Raw genomic sequence first — 20280 nt, forward strand, 5'->3', positions numbered from 1 at the left:
TGTTTGTTGGATGTGTATCAATCTTTTACAATAGCCGGGGGCTCATATTTATACCTCATGCTAACATAGTCCTAGCCGATCACGGCAAAGCACGATTCTATTTTGAAAAATAAAACTAATTCTAAAACAAGATAACTCCTGCCAAACCGAAGCCAAAATATCTGGTCTATTCCACCTCCCTCGGTCAATAGGATTTCCACCGGTGACGCACGATCACCCTTCCAAATCCACCGTTCGCGATATACAAACCCTTTTCTCCTTTGCAACACTCTTCCTTGACACGTGTCAAAATCCGGTGTCAACACATGCCCCCCAATTTCGGAGTAAAATGTCATTTTTACTTTGAAATTAATCCTTGTCATGATTATGCTGCCGAACGGTCTTCTCATCACTGCTGTCTTGCTTCCCGTGCGGGTGGCATATCGCACCAGTGCATAGCAACCGATTCGTCTACCTCACTTTGGGCTATAAATAACCCCATCGGCACTGTAGTTTCTCCATTGGCTAAAGCTTCCTTTGCTTTCTTCTTCTTCCTCTAGCCAAAAACCCCAGTCTCTCTTTCCTTCCACGAGCACATGGTGAGAAACAAGCGCACCAGCGAGGGTTCCTCCGGTGTTCCTCCGCCGCTCCGTCCCTGTCACGGGTAAGGCACTTCCTTTCCCCACCAATGCTGCATCCCAGATCTGCATCTGACTAGTTCTTGATCTCTGCAGGGACGCCGACATTGATCTCCCGACCAACTTCTAGGCCCTGGACAAGGGCACCCAAACGGTCATCCACGACCTCCTCTGCCAGCGGGACGAGGCCCGCCGTGAGCTCGACCGGGCACAGACAGATCAGGTCATCATCCGTGGCCAGCTCTCCAAAGCCGACACCAAAGTTGCCAGTAAGTTTCTTTGGCTATGTCTTCTCCTATGATCATCCTTGGCTTCTTGCTCTAACCTCTTCTTCTCTCTAGAGCTGGAGTCGCAGGTCCAGACCCTCCTGGACGCTTCCCGAGTCGCCATAGACTCGGTGAATGCGCAGGGGGGGCACCGTCGCCGTGCGCATGCGGAACATCCCGGCCTGCGTCAAGGAGGTCGCCCGCTACGGAGCTCACGAGGGCGCCCCCAGGGCCATCGCCGTGGTGTCCACCATGTCCGGGGCGGACTTTTGGCAGTGGGAGCCGGTCTTCCCCATGTGGGGCGCGGAGCAGGAGGATTTCGAGGAGCTTGTCGACGATCTCTACTTCCCTGCCGATGCCATCGTTGGCGACGTTAGCCTGGATGGGGTCGTCGGCAACCTCTTTGGCGAGGAGTCAGACTAGGTTGTAGCTTGTAACAGCCTATCTGGCTCTTTGTAAATATAATCAATGGATGGGCCTCCTCCCCCTTCGCCTTTGTGCCTGTGTTGTTCTGATTTTTTCCTTTAGTTTTCCTCACATTGATCTTCGACTGCCAAACCAATGCATCTTAATAGATTAAGATAAACTTAACCGCAAAGAAACTTTCCAACCCTAAGAAAACACCATGCAATATTGATCCAAATCCAAATTCACGTGTATGGAGTGTATTTTTTTGATCTAAGGGCAATACGTGTCATATCGGCCATGAAAGCACCTGAACGTGTTCTTATTATGATCAAGCCTTTCTTTCTAAAGGCGATACTTTTATGTATTGGCTATGTTTAAACCCAACCGATCTTTGGTGCAATTGGCTATGCATCTACCCACACACTTGGGTAATATTTCTTCAGATATTTTCCATTAAACGCACTGAAAAATTCTTCCCCTTCCAATGTCTCCAAAATATACGCATTTCCAGGAACACATATGCTAGTTTTATATGGCCCTTCCCATGTTGGGGGCTACTTGCCGAATTTAGGATCCTTAGTTCCTATCAACAGAACCAGTTTCCACACTAAGTCCCCCTGGTCAAAAGTTTTGGCTTTGACTTTCTTATCATACCATCGGCCCACTCGAGCTTTATTAACTTCAATATTTATGAGAGCATTCAGCCTATGTCCAGCCAAATCTTCCAATTCGTCTTTCATCAATGCAGCATAACCATTGGCTGTTAACTGATCCTGAAACGTAACCCGTCTGGAACTAATCCTAGTTTCCCAAGGAAGAACAACCTCATTCCGTATACCAACTGATATGGGGATACTTTGGTAGCTCCATGACAAGACATTCTATAGGCCCATAAAGCTTTGTTAAGAGTGGTGTGCCACTTCTTTGGCTGCTCATCAATCTTTCTCTTAATCAATTTAATAATCCCTTTATTGGAAGCTTCTGCCTGATCATTGGCTTGGGCATTATACAGAGAAGAATTCAACAGTTTATTTCCCATACTTGCGGCAAATTCTCCAAACTCTTCAGAAATAAACATACTACCTTGATCGGTCGTAATAGTCTGTGGAGTACCAAACCGATAGATAATATGCTCCTTCATGAACTCAATCATCTCTTTGGATGTCACGGTTTTCAGAGGAATTGCTTCAACCCACTTGGTGAAATAATCTGTTGCCACCAGTATGAAGTTATGATTCTTGCTGGATGGTGGATAAATCTGTCCAATCAAATTAATTCCCCATTCTCTAAATGGTCACAGCTTAATAATGGGATTCATAGCCGATGCCGGTGCTCTCTGCACAATACCAAATTTCTGATGCTCTTGACACCCTTTATAATAAGTGAAGCAATCTTCCAACATGGTTGGCCAAAAGTATCCATTTCTCCTAATCATCCATTTCATCTTATATGCCGATTGATGCGAGCCACAGACACCTTCATGTATTTCTCCCATCAAGACTTTAGCCTCTTCCTTGTCAAGGCATCTAAGCAAAACACCATTAATCGTCCGGTAATACAATTCTCCCTCAAACAACACATACTTAGTCGCTTGAAACCTGATTCTCCGGCTTACTTTCTTGGAGGGATCTTCCAAATAATCAACGATCTCTTTCCTCCAATCATCAGCAGGTAATTCCAGAGCCATCACACCTTCCATCAGCCTATAACCAAAAGCATATTGTGCTAGCCGATTGGCATCACCATTATAAAACTTGGGAACATGCTCTATAGTTACCTTCTTGAATTCTTTCAGCAATCGGCAACATTCTTCATGATAAACCCGCAGAATATCATATTTACACTTATATATACCGATCAACTGATTGACCACCAGCATGGAATCTCCAAATATTTCTACTGCATCGGCCCCAATTTTTTGCAATAGCCGATTTCCTTTGAGCAAATCTTGGTACTCAGCCTAATTGTTAGTTGCAGTCGCTTCTATCAGAAAAGACATTTCAAATGTTGCCCCCCGAGGCGATACCAACACAATGCCAATTCTAGATCCAGCTCTACATGATGAACCATCAAAGAATAATATCCACGGAACTAGATCAACAACTCCCAATTCTGGCCCGTAATGCTGAACAACAAAATCTGCCATGACTTGCCCCTTGACCGCTTTAGCCGATTCGTATCTCAGATCAAACTTGGATAAGGCCAAAGTCCACTTTCCAATCCTCCCATTCAAAATCGGCAGTGAGAGCTTGTATTTGATCACATCATTTTTGCTCACCACAACACACTCAGTCGATAATAAATAATGTCTAAGTTTGGTACAAGAAAAGTATAAGCAAAGACATAACCTTTCAACAGGGGAGTACCTGGTTTTAGCATCCAAGAGTCTTCTGCTGACAAAGTATATCACACGTTCCTTTCCCTCGAACTCTTGAATAAGGGCCGATCCGATAGCATGCTCATCAGCCGATAAATACAACTTAAACGGCTTGTGCTTTTGTGGTGGAACCAACACAGGAGGCGATGTTAGATACTATTTGATTTCATCCAATGCCTTTTGCTGTGCTTCTCCCCATACAAATTTCTGATCGGCCTTCAACTTCAACAAAGAATTGAATGGCTGAATTTTACCGGATAGATTAGCAATAAACCTCCGAATAAAATTGATCTTGCCGATCAATGATTGAAGTTCAACCTTTGTTTCTGGAGCCACTACCTTGTTAATGGCTGTGATTGTTTTCTGACTAATCTCAATTCCTTTTTCATGAACCATAAACCCAAGGAATTGACCAGCCGACACACCAAATGCACACTTGTTAGGATTCGTAATCCATGCTTTCTAGTGCATTCCAAAGCTTTGCACAAGTCGGCTAAATATTCTTGATGCCCCTTGGACTTCACCACAACATCGTCAATGTAAATCTCCACAATCTTGTCGATGATCTCATGGAAAATATAATTCATGGCCCTCTGGTATGTTGCTCCGGCATTTTTCAATCCAAAGGTCATGACGATCCACTCGAACAAGCTAACATGCCCGGGCATCTGAATGCAATTTTATGAACATCCTCCTCAGCCATAAATATCTGATTGTATCAAGATTCCCATCCATAAAACTGATTATTTTATGCCCTGCAGCAGCATCTACCAACATATCGGCAACTGGCATTGGGTATCCATCCATCGGTGTAGCTTTGTTGAGATTTCTGAAGTCAATGCATACATGTAGCTTTCCATTTTTCTTGTACACAGGAACCACATTAGATATCCATTCAGCATATCTACACTGCCTGATAAACTTTGCTTCTATTAACCTCGTGATCTCGGCCTTTATATCTGGCAAAACTTTAGGATTGCGTCTCCTTGCACCTTGCTGAAACGGCCGATACCCAGGCTTAATAGGTAACTAATGCTCAACAATAGATCTATCCAAACCAGGCATCTCATAATACTCCCAAGCAAAACAATCCTTATATTCTTTTAACAGCTTCACTAGTTCTTGTTTATACTCAGGATCTAATTTGGCGCTTATGAACGTCGGCCTTTGTCTATCTCCATCTCCAATATCTACTTCTTCCAAAGCATCGGCCGACTTGAACCCGTGCCCCAGATTCCCTTCATCATCTAGGAACTCATCCATTAGGAACGGTTTGGGAAACCGACTGCTTGGATCGGTGGAAGCATGGTAATCATGTTAACAGGCGTAGCTGATGACTCTGGATCTTGCTTATCATCAACCTTTGGCTTAACACGCCAAACCTCTGACCTGACCCCTCTCTTGGGAGTCTCCTTCCTTTCCTCTTCCAGTGCCTCTGTCTGACGCAGCCTCTGAACTCGCCTTTTTTTGCGATCTGGTCAAACTCACTGGACACCATCGAGGCCGATCAATATTATCATGAACAGGCTCTCTTTCTGGATCCCTGCGATGTGGGTACTCATCTGAAACTCGTACATCAGCAGCCTGTTCAATTTGTTCATTGGCAGAAATCTTCCTTCCTGCAAGATCATGTAGCGTGATCCTGCCCCCAGCCGATCATGCACTGAAACCCTACCCCCCCAGCCGATCATGTATAGGGATGCGTCTGTCATCACCCCTCTCTCTGATGATCGGCCTATGAGGCCTCTAGTCGAATCGTGGCTTCTTGTGCGATTGGTCTTCACGGTAGAAACCGTTGCACTCTGGACAATTATCCACTGTCGGCAGAGTCAAGCCTTCCTCCCAACAGTACACAAAGAAAGGGCATCTCCAGTGCCCTTCATGGTGTCGTGCAGCTTCCTCTCTATACTGTCGCCTCTCCTGGTCACGCTGGAATTTGTTCAGCAACATTCGGGACGTGACCTTCTTCTTTGGCGCCACAGATTCTTCCTTTTCCTGCGGCTCCTTGCCTTTAGCTTCATTGGCCGTTATCTGAGCTTTGGGGTCAACAGCTCCAGACTCCTTGGCCGATTGTAATGTGAGCACCTTGGTCTGCAATGCATTCCTCTTCCCTCCAACGTCTACCATGTTAGTAGGAAATGGGTGCCATCGATCTTCATCGGCTTCTTGGGTGTCTCAAACTTGAGTTTGCCCTGCTCTATAGCCGATTGTATCTGCTGACGAAACACATTGCACTCATTTGTGTCATGAGATTTTACATTGTGCCACTTGCAGTACTTGATGTTCTTCAACTCCTGATCTATTGGGATCTTATGATATGGCTTCAGCTTAATCTGGCCTTCTGACAACAACAGATCGAAGATCTTGTCAGCCTTTCTAATATCGAACCCATACTTCTCGGGTTCGTTGTTGCCAAACGGGCATGAGATTGGCTTCTTGTTGTTCTGAAACTACTTAGCCAATCCCACCATCTGGTCATCATCAGAATCGGAGGAATATGAGAAATCAACAAAATTAACTTTCTTCCGAAAGTTGCTTCCCTTCTGCTCATACGGTTTGATCTCCCCCGTCATCCTATGGGCTATCTGACTGATGCTGTAGAACTCTTGGGAAGCGTACTTTTCCTTGACATGTGGCAAGAGTCCTTGAAAAGCAACTTCTGAAAGCTGCTGATTAGACAGAACTAGACTAAAGCACCGGTTCTTGACATCCCTGAACCTCTGAATGAAAGCAGCGACCGATTCATCATTCCTTTGCCTCAAGCTGGTCAAATCGGTTAACTTCATCTCATGTATGCCAGAGTAGAAGAATTGGTGGAACTGCTTCTCTAGATTGGCCCAGAATATTATGGAGTTGGCTGGTAATATTGTCAACCATGTAAAGGCCAATCCAAAGAGGGACATGGAGAACAGACGCACCTTCAACGCGTCGTTCTGTGCTACTTCTCCACATTGCATGATGAATCTGTTGATGTGTTCTACTGTGGAGACCTCCCCCTGTCCAGAAAACTTGGTGAAATCTGGAAGCTTGTACTTGTGGGGCAGCGGTAGTTGATCATAAGCAGCTGGATATGGAGTTCTGTACATCAAATTCTGTTGTTTTGGCCTAAAGCCAAACTAATCTCTCATCACCTCAGCAATCTTAGATGTCCAGTCAATCTGCTGACCAGCGGCCGATGCTGACTGTGACGCTGGTGAAGCCATTGGCAAGGCTGCCGATGCTAGCTGTGGACTAGGTGTGGCTATCGGCTGAGTAGCCGATACAGTTTGTGTGACATGCTGAGAGACCTGGTTAGATGGTGGCTGATAGAGAACCATCTCATTGCCATGATTAACCTGCGCCGACCTCTGATTAAACTATTGTTGTGCCACAGGAGGTGGGTTGGGCACATTCACATGACGTACGTAGCTGGTTGTAGGATCATGGAATATCCAAGTAACTCCGTTAGCATGAGGGAGTCTGGACACAAGAACCTCTGTAGGAGACTTGGGCTGTATCATCATCGCCAAATTCTGCTGTTGGGGTGTCGGCCCAAAAGCCGACACATTGCTTAGACTTGCTAACGATGGCGCTGACATGGTCGTAACCGACGGCTGTGGAGCCGGTGTGGCGTCTTGAGACTGGGTCGGCTGCGAAGCCGATGAGCTTGGCTGCCCTGCTGCAGATGACATCATGTATTCTGGGGGCATACCATAACCTGTAGCAGGATTCCATCCAATTGGGAACCCTGTCATGTAGCTTCCATGTGCATGTGTAGCCATTGGTGTAGAACTGGTATACACAAGAGCGAACTGAGACGACGCTGCTGTACTAATCGGCTATGTAGCCCCATTGTCTCCTTCTGCCTGAGCCTGAGGGTCAATCGGAGGCGTTTCAGTAGCTGATCCAGTAGGGGCGAAAACCATCTGACTAACCTGCTGATAGGCCGGTCCCACAAAGCCAAGCACTCCCCTATCTTGCAGCATCTTGAGCACAATATTGTGAACAAAATTAGCCATGATCGGAGCATGATTTATGAAAGCCTGCCAGATCATCTGATTCATCATATGCACCATCCTGTCCTCTTTCTGTGACTCATCATATGGTGGAAGAGTAGGAAAATCATACTTCTTGATTATCTCTCCACTCCTATTGGTACTGAAGGATAGAAGTCACCACTGCTCATAAGCGTCAGTGGCTGCCTTGAGTTCTGCTTTATGCTCCTCCTTCAACTTGTCCTTGTCGATCGGGATCTGATTGTTCGTCGAAACCTTGTCCTTCTCTTCAGACGTCATCTTGATGCTTCCTGTCCCACCGGGCGTGCCAAAAGATGTGTTGACGCAAAACGATCACACACTAAGCCCGAGAGCCCCGTACGCCAAGCTTGGACTGCACTTGATTCAAACCAAGGCGTGCCAGTCAATTTGACCTGTAAATTGATAAGGAAATAGCAAACCGTCAAATTCAAGAGTGTATCGGCTGGATTTTCGAATCACCCTTACGCAGCGTATCGGCAAGGCTCTGCCGATATAGAAAACGACAGCATATCGAGTATAAAGATCGTGTATTAAAAGCGATCTACAGGGAATCGGCAAGAAGCTGCATATACTGATATGCAACTAGACGGCTAGATCTAGAGCCGACACGTGCCAAGATAACGATGTGCAAATCACAAATGTATGGATCTGAACAAGGCTAAGCTTACAACCGATCTAACCAGCTTTACAAGGTTTATCGTGACAACCAGATAGCTTACAGCCGATCAAACAGATTGCTAAGCCGGATAAATTGTGAATAAATCTAAACGAGAAAACAGCAATGCTCCCGAGATCAAAGCTTAGATAAATTCGATAACTTTTGAATAGATCTGAACGAAACCACAGCGATGCACCCGGAAGCTAAAGCTCAGATTTACTCGGTAAACGAAAACTTACCAGCAAACCAAGTTGCTCGAATGTGAGGTGTCCTTGATCAGCTTGAAAGAACTCGCGAAAAAGAAAAAGGCGAAGCCGCCGACAGAAAAGTAGATTGCAAAAAGAGTAAATTTGTATTTGTTGGATGTGTATCAATCTTTTACAATAGCCGGGGGCTCATATTTATACTCCATGCTAACACAGTCTTAGCCGATCACGTCAAAGCACGATTCTATTCTGGAAAATAAAACTAATTGTAAAACAAGATAACTCCTACCAAACCGAAGCCAAAATATCTGGTCAACTCCACCTCCCTCGGTCAACAGGATTTCCACTGGTGACGCACGATCATCCTTCCAAATCCACCGTTCGCGCTACATAGACCCTTTTCTCCTTTGCAACACTCTTCCTTGACACGTGTCAAAATCTAGTGTCAACACCGCTCTGCTCTATTTTCTTTCGACCGACCAGTTTTGATGTCGTGGGTGGTGGTGGTACAGAGCCAACGTTCTTTATTTGATCTGGTTCGGGCCGATAGCGTGGCTGACGATGGCGGACCCAGAGCTGGTCCGCAAGATCCTGCTGACACATGATGATGCGTTCAATCGCTACGAGGTGCACCCCGTGGTCCGGCAGCTCGAGGGCGACCGATGGGCGCTCTACCGCCGCATCCTTGCTCCGGCCTTCTACCCCGACAACCTCAACGTAAACGCACGCCGCTCTGTCTCTGTTCTGTCTCCCTCTCCGGTCTCGACCTGAGGGCGCCGCTTGTCATGCCCGACCTGCTGCCGTGACCCCTCCTCCACTCTCGACGACCTCGCCGCCGCCGCTACCTGTTCTTCACGGGCTCAGGTAAGGTCGAATGTCACTTACATGCGGGGCCCGCTTGTCATCCTAATCCACCGTGGCAAAACCAGCCTCCAAAACCAGTTGGGGCATAAATTAGACGGTTTTGCAAAAGTTGGGGGATAGAATGGCCGGTTTTATAGTTTGGGATTAAATAGTTCATTAGCAATAGTTGGGGGAGGGGGAAGGGGAGTGTGAAGTAGACTTATTCCTTTGGAATTTGCCATTATGAAAGAACAAATTGCAAACTTACAATCAAAACTGAGCCCCGTGCGTTCAGTTTGCCACCAATTCCTTCTTACGTTTGCAATCCTTTAATTTTAGGATAAAAATAAATCACAAATAAAAAAGAAAAATAGCATTCAAGGGCAGGACCGAACTGCCCTTTCCCTGCCTTTCCTTGTGCCTCACTCTCTCCCTCTCCAGCTTTGTGGTTCCTCCACATTATTATACATAGTCACTACAAGCCAAACAGATCGGTCCATACTGCAAAGTCCTCCACATCAAATTGCATTCCCAAATGACTTTTATAGGATGCTCCACCTCAACAGTTCTTCTCTCCTTCTGACTCATGGAGAAGGTAGTCGACCACTATTGATCCTAGAAGTATTTGTATTTAGTTAACATGTCAAAGACTCTTGTTCTACAACAGTGTACTGATCTGGCTTGTGAGGTGTCGCGCTGGTTACTTGATTGAGACTCGATCTATGAAGCAAACGGTAGGTAGGGTTGTGGTGGTGGAGAACTGGCTCCACCGATAAAGGCGGGGCGACCTTACACTCTGTTTATTATGCGCCTAGATGATGGCTGGCATACATCTATCTATACTATAAGGATCCAAAACAATTGAAATTAACATGTATCTAGAAAAAACACACCTACCTCTCACGGTGTCCCCACCTGTCGGGAAGGAGGCCAATGAAAGTCTGGTGATGAGGGAAAAAATCACTCTTTCTGAAATGTTTCCTGTGTTTTGGCTTGTTTTTTTTTCCACCACGGATAAACCTATCCGCCCGCTGTACCCAGCCCCCTAATCCCGCCAGTAATCAATCCAAATCACCTCCTCCCTACAGCCGCGCGCCCGCTCCTCCCCGATCCACCGAAGCTACCCCCGTTTTCCCCTCCTTCTCCACCTCCCCCTCGCCTCCTCCCCACACCCACGCGGTCCCGGCTGCGCGCCTGCACCTCCCTCCTCCGCCGCCGTGCCCCCACGCCCCCCATTTTCCCCTCCTTCGCCTCCCTCTCGTCTCCACCATCCCCGCCGCCGCCTCCCCAATCCGCGCGGGGAGGGCGCGAGGCGGCCATGCACCATGCCCTAAGGACGGTGTGCCCCTCGCCTCCCCACTACGCGCCGCCAGGCCCGTCCTCGCCGCCTTGCACATCCGCGCGGAGCCTGTACAGCTGCTGCGTGGTCTAGGGTTCCAAGCAGATCACCGTCGCTCGACGTTGCTGCCTGAGTCCGGCGTCGGCTGCCCGCCCCACCATTGTGCCCGCACACCTGCCGTCTCCTGCAGCCGCCATTGGGCTCAGGCACGTTGGAGGTAGGCACCCTACCTCAGCCGGCCTCCAATCGATGTTTCTGCCTCCTTCTCGGCATGGATTCAGGGTACGGTTTCTCCAACTAGGAATCTGTGATTTGTTCTTTGCTATTTGCAGCAACGACTCATGGATTTATCTGATGCGGCTTATTCCAGTGAATAGGTCGGTTGTTCTGGGGAAATCGAACATCGTTCCGACGGATTTGGCTGCCGCCTCCGCCTCAACTTCTCACCACTACCAGATGATACCTATCTGGTACGAATTGGGGCTAGCAATTTTCTTTCTTTGTTTTTTGTCTGAAGCACAAAATATGATTGGAATTATGTGCTTAACATGCTCCATGTTTCTCTCTCACGGGGCAGATGGTTCTTGAAGGCGTGGTTTACATGGCTGTGCCGTTCTACAAGAGGGCCAGGAAGATCGAAGGTACGTTCAGCCCCATAGCACTGCGAGTTGAAGGATGCAGAATTGCATATGGTTACTAGGGCCTTGGGGGTGTAGTTCAGGATTGATTGCCAGTTTATATAGTTTATAGTATATCATGGATGATCAGATGAATCACAAATTGCTGACACATGTTCACATGATCAGAGAAGCCTGGGGACATCGGCCTCGCCGTCGCCCTTGCGAGGGCGGAGGAAGGAGAGGTCGCAGACGTGGAGGATGCTAGAGGCAACAGGCTCCTCGTGGTGGTGAATCTGGAGGTTAGGGAGGCGGCGCACGGAGAGATCGGAGTCAGGGACGACGATGGGGACGACGGTGGACCTAAACCCGGAACATCGATATTTTACCTGCAGTCCTGCTCGTGTAAAGGTGAGTGCAATGCTCTCTACCTGCTTGCTGTTTTGCTTCTGTGACTAGAACAAAGAGATTTTGAAATTTCCATATTAGATGATGTGCATGAAGAGGCACACGGTGTAGGTGAATGTCGACCCTGTGGCTTGTACAATGTGCATGCTCAAGGCGTTAGGTTGGCAAACTTATTGGGTATAAATCTGACGTGATCTGTTCACACCTCCATATAATACTATAGATGACAAAATGTCATTTTTTAAGCATTATGGGCATCATTTTCATGAATTTACAGAGCTTGGGTGTAATGCCCTGTTTCCACACATTTTTCAGTTATGTGGGCTCAAATCGTCTCATGACAATTTTCAACTTGCACCTGGTGATTATCATAAAAAAGTAAGATGCCTTTCCACAATTAAACTTGGAAGCAATGCGAGGTATTGTGATTTATTGACTAAACTGATGAGTGTTGTGATTTGATCCAACAAGGGTTGACTACAATGATGAAGGTGTTGTCTGTCTAAGCTTAGCTAATCCGTTTGGCACTCCTGTCTGAGATACTGAAGCCAAGAAACTATGGATGGCAAAGGTGCTTGCCTAGCTTAGTTGTGCTTGGCTGAACTTGTAGCATCATTTGGGGTTAGCTCATTGCATATTATTTTAATCTTATTTGTCAAGCTTTTACATGGTCTAATTTCTGAAAAAAATAATTCTATTTTATTTCCAGATGCTCTGGAAATCCTCTGGGCATAAAGTTCCAGATGCTCTGGAAGAATCTCAAGATCAAGTTGCAAGAACTTCTGATTATGCCATGTAAAATAAGTGCAAAATCGTTAAATTTGTCTTACTTTGTGGCATTTACATGCCCCCAGTTTTGCAACTATATAATAATTTAATGTTGCAGTTTTATTAGATTAATTTGTGCATTTATAGGACAAATAACTAACATGATACTAAGATTGAATAAAAAAATAAAAAGTTTCATATATGTAAGATGGAAATTTGTTCCCATCATTTCAGGCTATCTCTGTTGAAAGACATCTCAAGTCAGAACAAATCTCTGCTCCCACACACATAAGGAAAATGAAAACTCAATTGTCGGCACCCTTTTCAATCCAAACGTGTAGAGTACAATGGCAGTCCAGAGGTTAGTCTAAGAATAATAGATACCATCTTCCATGATGTGGTGTAGCAAGCTTCTTTGAAGGGCATGACATTTTAGTTGCTCCATTAAATCCTCAGCTTTTATGCTTTACTAAAGATTATGTATTTAGATCCACTGACAATTGGATTGTGAACTAAGCAGTGTGGTGTAGTAGATTGCATGCCGATAGGAGCCCCTTTAACCATGGTGACTAATAATTTAATGTTCCTTTAGGGTGCTCGCATTCTTTTGAAACAGATTTAATGTTTCAATTATCTTTGCTCATATATGTATAACCTTTGCAGTAACCTGTATTGTGTTTCAACTGATTTCCAATGTATTCAGGACCTGCTGGCAGGGTGCCCGGAAGGCGGAAGCAACGCACGCTCATCGACGATTTCATCCCCACCATTGAGGGCAAGAATGCCATATGCTACCCACATCCGAAGAGGCTTCCTGGTATGTAGTCCGGCCGCGATTTATTTACCAGATGATGCCTCTTGCTAGGAAAATTCAGCAATCAAACAATGATGCAAATAGTCAGGTGAAATTATACAGATAGAGATGGAGAAAATAACAAATAAGTGTCTCTTCATACGCGGTCCTTCTTATATGCATGTTAGTTGCATGCTTGAATTGCATGAGTGAGCAAATTCAATATGCAAATAAGTCGCAACATTTGCAAAAAAGTGCGGCTGCTTGATGCTAATCTATGTTCGAAAAAATTTATTATTTGGTCCTCTAAACTGTATATGAGACGTGTCATACAAATTGAGGACAATAGCTTCAGATTATTCTAAAATGCACAAATCCTATTGGTTAAGTATACCTGAACTTAATTCCTATTGCTATCTTTAAGGGATCAATTATGGTTATTGCTATCTGCATGTTTGGGCAACCTCGAGTGCTCTGAAAATAGTCATCAATCAGGCATCCTCCACTAGAATTGCTCACTGGATTAATTATAATTTTCAATCAGATGGACATCATTATAGAATCAATACTCTTTATTCTTAGAATTTAGTGTGCTATCATTTCAGGTTCACCTAGTTCAGTATTATAATTTCAGGTTCAGGAACAAAGGATTCTAATTGGTAACTTTTGTGGTGCGTTTGGCGACCTCCGGTCACCAAGAGTAATCAGTAAGTTTTGTCGTATATTTCATTTAAAGATACGGGGACTCCAATTAGTCCAACTCATGTAGATTTGTTTACAGTTCAAGGGGTTCATTGTCTCCTCTAAATGGTCATGGTATGGTCGTAAGATATTAAGAGTACAATCTGGTCTGGCACCATTGGTTGAAGAAGAAAATGTATTTACCACTTGGTGATGTGACAAACTCAACAGACCTCGTGTATGGTCTTGGTCATAAGAGATTAAGAGTAGAATCTGGTCTGGCACCATTGTTTGAAGAAGAAAGCGTATCTACCACATGTGTAGCAACTCAATTATTTTTTAGTGTACCACACCATTGGTTGATTATTCAACAAACCTCGGGTTTACAGTGTATTTTTCAGATAAATATATGCTTGAATTATTTTACTATTTGATCTAGTTGTAAACCTAGTTGGATAGACACTCCTTGTTTGTGATTACCCCACTGATGATACATAACCTAGGGTTATATTTATCACTAGACATGATACTCTGTTTATGCGATCACTAGAACATCTTTACTACTCTCCCAATGCAATTGTTTTCAAACAGGAAAATGTGTGAGCGTGTTGTTGGTATAAACATGGGTTGGGATTTTGGAAAAGTGTTAATCATGAACAACTAAGTGTTGGTGATTACCTTGAGATGGGGCGGATCAGGGTTCCTTGTGTGAGACGACTGGGAGTTTTTGGCTCGTGCCTTTGTAGCTGAGTAAGGAAGATCCACCTTAGATGTAGCTTTGTCTCGTTTAAGGACCGAGTTGATGTGCCATCTTGCCTAACCCAATTTATTGTACAACCACTCGACCTTGTATGTGGCAAGGGCTTAGTCTAAATCCCACTAGCTAGTCTGTTAGTCGTCCGGAGGCAGGTGTACAGTGAGAGGCTAAGGAGCAGGCATAAGCAAGTGTAGGCTTATTAGTGGCTTGGTTGGAGACCTCGTTGGAAGGTTGTGAACTTCTTAGTTAGCTCTCGTAGACAGCTAAAATGATGATGCTATGGTGGATAATGACTTTGATGGATCCACGCTGGCACTAAGGAATTCATGTTGGGGTACCTTACTTGTGGGTAGAGTGTACACCTCTGCAGAGTTCAAAATCTATTCGAATAGCCATGCCCATGGTGTGTGGATGAGTTATGGCTTGGTCACTTTGACTAGTTTTGGGAATTATGTAAACTCCCTTTGTGTGAGTAAAACGTGTGTGGATTTTGGAAATGCCGGCAAGTGGTGCCGTTTGCTGCTGTGGATGGGGTATCCGGTAGCAATTAAAATTTGGATCCTTTGTGTAGGATCGCCCCACTCTTTCATACTTACTGTCACTATGGCAACCATTTGTTTTACGAAAACTGAAGTACTAGATAAACCTTGCATGTGTATAAAAACTGGCTTTATGCAAAATAAACCTAGCCTATCCCTTGATTTACCCTTATGCATGCATTCTTAAATCCCCCTCCGTAGGGCGGGGTTGGATTTGCTGAGTACGTTTATACTCACCCTTTGTTGCTATTACAAAGGAAGACCCGGACTTCGTCGCCAGTGAAGATTTCGAGTAGTACGTCGCATCTGCACCCAACTTGCCTATGGCGTTGGGCTAATAATGATGTTTTCACTGCCCGTAGCCTCGAGTGATATATGCGGATCTTACTATCCATAGCTAGCACTCTTGGTTTGTTGTGGTTGTTGCTATTTTAATTTGGTTTTGGATCACTTGGCCTTTACTGAAGGATTTGTATCGAGACTGAATTATCTGATGTAATAAATGTGTTCACTAGCCTTCTTGGGTCTGGTATTTGTATCATATTTAGTTCCTGTGCAAACAGGGATGTTTCACGTGTACCAATAATGTATAGTTGGGATGGTAAGGAGAGATCGTGCGGGCGGGGCGGAGGGGGGGGGGGGGAGCTCATGAGTTTGAAGAAGGGCATCATATGTGTGCACTTTTCACACGAAAAAAATGTGACTTTTGACTTTTGTTTGCAAATTTCAATTCTGGTGGCTATCCGTACCGACTCGCAATGGGGAGCTGGTATGTATGTGTATTAAGAGACAGCATGTATGAGTGTCTTTGTAGTAGTGATACTAGTGGGGGTAAAGGGGCTCTTTGTAGTACTGACAGCAGTGGGGGTAAAGGGGCTTGTTGAGAAATCGATTAGAAAACGCAAAAAGGAATTGCCCTGAATATTACTACTAGCTTGCAGTTGTATAAAAATGACTACAAGTTCATATCCATTCAGTAGTAATGTGTTGGTTATATGTGTTGGTTACAAGAATCCAAAACTTGTTATTTTCAGTTACTTTCTTATTATATATGTTACTTAAGTTCCTTTCTTATTTTATATGTTACTAAATGTGCTATAACGTAATGTAGATAGCAGACAGATGGAAATGTGAAAAAAATATATTTTTCCAAATAAAAGTGAGAATAATTCTTATAAGCTATTTGACTTGATTCCATAACACTGAAAAAAAAATCTAAATGAAAATTAGGGTAGGATTCAGTCCTTCCTAATTTACTTAATCTTACAAGCAACAGGGAAATAAAATTCCTCATTTTGTAGATAGAGATAACCAAAATGCAAAACAAACACTTTGAAAATAACCAAATCTATATCACAGAAATGAAGTGTACGTATGAGATGCCAGGAAACTATTTGATGCAAGGTAAGCACTACTTTAAAACTTATCTCAACACAACAAGTGCAAGGTATAAGTACTTATTTCATCAATGGGAGAAGCATTATTTGGTTTCTGATAACACGCACCTCTTGTTTTCCAAGAATTCTCGTAGTTTGTCAATGAGTTGTCTTTCATCCAATATTTCTACATTGAAATGCATGTGAAGATCGATTGATATATCCTTGAAAACCTTCTTTAAATCAGGATTGCGACCCACTGGAACAAAGGCCGTGCAATCGAATTTCCCCTTAAGTTTGTCATACACTGCTTTGGAAAGCGTTGTCTTGCCTAATCCTCCAAATCCAACAACAGAGACTATCCTTTGTTGAGTGGACATGTCATCTCCTTTTGTCAGCCTTGTGATTAGTTCTTCCCTTGCCTCGTCAATGCCAACAAGATCAGCCGTCTTAGTTTACAGAGATGTTATGCGAGGATCAACTGAGGTTTTGGCAGGTGTAATAGTATCGACCTTGTACCTATACAAGAAAACAATGAAAATTTTGAAACCAATACGGTAAGAGGAAAGTGCAGAAGAAGGAAGAAAATCAAATGCATTTATGTTTGAGAGATCCTAATCTGTCACGTCGCTCGGCCACTTCCTTGACACGCTCCTTGATGTCCTTGATATCTTGGCAAATCTCGTGTCGAGTCTTAGCCTTGGTGACAATATCCCTCATCTTCTTAAAAAACTTTTTGGAGCTCTTTCTGCTCGGGGGATCAGAGCCCTGAACGCGCACAAGGAAGGTGTCCACGATGTCCTCCATATCGTAGGACAGCTCCCAGGCATCATGGGCCCAGATCTTGACCAGCTCACCGACCTGCTCCGGCGGCAGCTCGCCGACACTGCGGAGGGCAAGCTTGAATGCTCTGGAGCTCTCTTGTGAGGAACTCGATGTTCTTCTTGGCTCCCTTCTGTAGGTTGTACTCATCTTGGAGCAGCTGACCGAGCTTCGGAAGCAGACTGCCCAGTGCTCCTGTCGCGAGCTCCATCACTCGTCGAGCAGGTTGGTTGATGATTGAGATTGTGCACAGCAAGCAGCAGGTGGTGCGGTCATGGAGGAGCTCCACAACTCTCGTCTTTATCAATGGAGCGAGGATAAGCTTTGTCAATTAATATCCAATCATGGATTAATTGAGCTTAAAAAATTCGTCTTGTCCTAATCAGTTAAATTGTGTAATTAGTTATTTTTTTAACTGTATTTAATACTCCATGCATGTTTCTAAAGATTCGATATGACGGGTACTGTAGAAATTTTTTTGGCAGCTAAACACCACCTCATGGGAACAATGAGAAGCACCAAGTCACGTATCACGTGCAGTCACGCTGCCGGCCTCGATCGTATACTCCGTTTTTTCATCTGCCTTGGGCCGTCAAACCCGGATCCTGCCTTCCACTCGTGCTGCGAAGTTATCAAATACTACTTGCTTACTGTTCTTGATATAAAAAATTTAAACTTTGCTAAGCTTTGTTTGGGTACGCATGCTGTAACAGTAGTTTAGTATGCACACCATCCTATATGCCAAAAAGAAAAGAGAGCATCTCTGACAAAGTGTAAACACACCCTGTCACCAGTTGGTACCATTCATACTTTATTCGCAACAATAACATAAACTAGCAAGGAGGCCTGCGCAAATAGCGTGAGTACCTAGCATCTTTTATGCTAACATTTGAGCTTTTTATTTTAAAATAAATATTTATATTTTTAGTATACATATAATTTTTAATTGTTGGCCAACTATGTAATTTTTTTATTTTTTAGTTATGGTACAGTGATAAATTATCCTTTGACTTTAAAAAGGTCTAGATGAGTGTCTACTGTATATAATAATAAGAATTTAGTTTTGAATTTGAATTGAAACATTAATAAGAATTGGATGCGACCTCTCAAGTCACATATCTAAATATCTCTTTTATTTTCTTTGTTCTCCAAGCTCCAATTTCTACATCCCCATACATACAGCTCCCCTTGTCTCATAGTTGCAGCACTTTTTCCTCACCAAGAATCGTGCACCATCACCAACAATTTTGTTGTTACGCTTGCAAAAAAACTCTCTTCTAGACACTTTACATTTGTAGTCTATACCTTCCCAATCACCGAATTGCAGCTCTATCAATTATCATTTGTTCTCTAATTTTTTAGTTCTCGAACAACCATTGATCACAATTCTACGCAGGAAGACATCACCGTCTCACTGCTTCTCATTATTATTAGTGGTAATCATCATACCTCAATGGTAATGACAGTGTAGACTATATTAGGGTGATAGTTGTTCCAACAACTGTGTTGGGATCGTGTCGTGGTTATGATGTAGTGCTATCATTTGATCCTTATCTCTCTAACTGGTTATCATTGTGCTTTCTAAGTCTAGTGACTCTCATCTCTTTGTAGATCGAAGTCTTTTCTTAGTTATTGCTGCTTTTCCTTCTATCTCTTGTGTATTTATTTTCTATTTGCTCCTATGAAGCTACACTTTTTCTTAGTGAAGCGAACTTATCATTCGTAGTTGACATCACCTTCTCAGAATAATATGGCTAATCCTGGCTTGTTCTCTCTCTCCCTTTGTGTTGGTAATATTTTTTCCCTGTAAATTTTTGTTATTAAGTTATGGTGCTTTTATCCATGGTTGTCCTGATTCTCTCTAAATTGCACACTATCATATTTTCTTTTAGTTTAGAATGACTCCACGAAAACCTAGAATGCCAGCAATCTAATTACAGTTAGAGTCACTTCTTTGTAGCATCACCATCCGCAGTGGTGTTTGAGATATTAACATTATGATGAAGGGCACATCTAGGCTCAGCAGATGCTATTGTTTAGCTGCTACTTAGCTACCAATCCAAACTGAATTATTTGTAACATTTATTCTTCATTTATTTACTGGTAGCTTGATAAAGAAAAAGCATGCATCTTTGTACTGTTCTTCAAATTCACAATTTAGTAAATTGTAACACTCGTGTTTTCTTTCATATGTTTTTTTCACCTTGAGCTGTTTGATGTTGCACCCACATATGAAGGTCTTTAGCTTGCTGCTTTCAGTCCAGATGTTGGCATTGACACTCAAAATTCACCCAAATTGGCACAATTCAGGTTTGATGGACAATCTGGGCAGACCGGTCAGACCTGTCATATAAACTAGTTAGACCAGTCAGGACAACTTTGTCAAATTGTCAAGTTGACTTCAACATTGCGTAGATCTGCATCCAATTTAGAGTTCGAATGAGGAAGTTATGCCTCCCGAAAGATCTTCACCCCTGTCTGACTGGTCAGACCGGTCCAGGGCGGTCAGGCAGAGACCGGTCAGACCGGTCTGAAATGCACAATCTGAGTTAGGAGTTGTATTTTGACACTGGATTTGTTAGTGTTTCGACTCCTAGTAAGTACAGACCTCCCCACCTTATATATATGAAGAGCCACGGCCGATTGAGGGTAATCCCAATTGATTTACACATTTGTTCTTTACCTTTTACCTCTAAACCCTAGTTTTTCTAACCCCATCTGCTGTTCTTCACTCATCTCTATGGTGTTTGATGGCATTCTGAATGTCCTGCCTACCTCAGAGCAACCCT

The 20280-nt window shown here is 43.9% G+C and overlaps 2 long non-coding RNA genes and 1 pseudogene across 2 annotated transcripts; 2 read left to right on the forward strand and 1 right to left on the reverse strand.

Annotated features, from left to right (window-relative positions):
* Window positions 1–10514: 10514 nt before the first annotated feature.
* LOC120684353 lies at window positions 10515–12424 on the forward strand. Its single transcript, XR_005679252.1, has 6 exons — window positions 10515–11012; window positions 11101–11200; window positions 11308–11371; window positions 11537–11758; window positions 12071–12133; window positions 12227–12424. It is a non-coding gene; the product is annotated as an uncharacterized LOC120684353 (long non-coding RNA).
* Window positions 12425–12472: 48 nt separating this feature from the next.
* Window positions 12473–15831, forward strand: LOC120684354. Its single transcript, XR_005679253.1, has 4 exons — window positions 12473–12550; window positions 12758–13340; window positions 13951–14023; window positions 14098–15831. It is a non-coding gene; the product is annotated as an uncharacterized LOC120684354 (long non-coding RNA).
* A 974-nt stretch (window positions 15832–16805) lies between these two features.
* Window positions 16806–17749, reverse strand: LOC120686617 (annotated as a pseudogene).
* Window positions 17750–20280: the final 2531 nt, after the last annotated feature.

The sequence above is a fragment of the Panicum virgatum genome, chromosome 8N (assembly GCF_016808335.1).
Source record: "Panicum virgatum strain AP13 chromosome 8N, P.virgatum_v5, whole genome shotgun sequence".
Lineage (NCBI taxonomy): Eukaryota > Viridiplantae > Streptophyta > Magnoliopsida > Poales > Poaceae > Panicum > Panicum virgatum.